Below are 493 nucleotides of genomic sequence, written 5' to 3'. Positions count from 1 at the left end.
GAGTGTGTGTGTGTGTGTGTGGGAGTGTGTGTGTGTGTGTGTGGGAGTGTGTGTGTGGGTGTGTGTGTGTGTGAGTGTGTGTGTGTGTGAGTGTGTGTGTGTGTGTGTGTGTGTGTGTGTGTGTGTGTGTGTGTGTGTGTGTGTGTGTGTGTGTGTGAGTGGGTGTGTGAGTGTGTGTCTGTGTGTGTGGGTGTGTGTGGGTGTGTGTGTGTGGGAGTGTGTGTGTGTGTGTGTGTGTGAGTGTGTGTGTGTGTGTGTCTGTGTGTGTGTGTGTGTGTGTGTGTGTGTGTGTGTGTGTGTGTGTGTGTGTGTGTGTGTGTGTGTGTGTGTGTGTGTGGGTGTGTGTGTGTGTGTGTGTGTGTGTGTCTGTGTGTGTCTGTGTGTGTGTGTGTGTGTGTGTGTGGGAGTGTGTGTGTGTGAGTGTGTGTGTGTGTGTGAGTGTGTGTGTGTGTGTGTGAGTGTGTGTGTGTGTGTGTGTGTGTGTGTGTGTAGA

This window comes from Leucoraja erinacea, chromosome 37 (assembly GCF_028641065.1).
Source record: "Leucoraja erinacea ecotype New England chromosome 37, Leri_hhj_1, whole genome shotgun sequence".
Classification (NCBI taxonomy): domain Eukaryota; kingdom Metazoa; phylum Chordata; class Chondrichthyes; order Rajiformes; family Rajidae; genus Leucoraja; species Leucoraja erinaceus.
The sequence above is the reverse complement of the archived record's forward strand: the minus strand, read 5'-3'. Positions refer to the sequence as shown.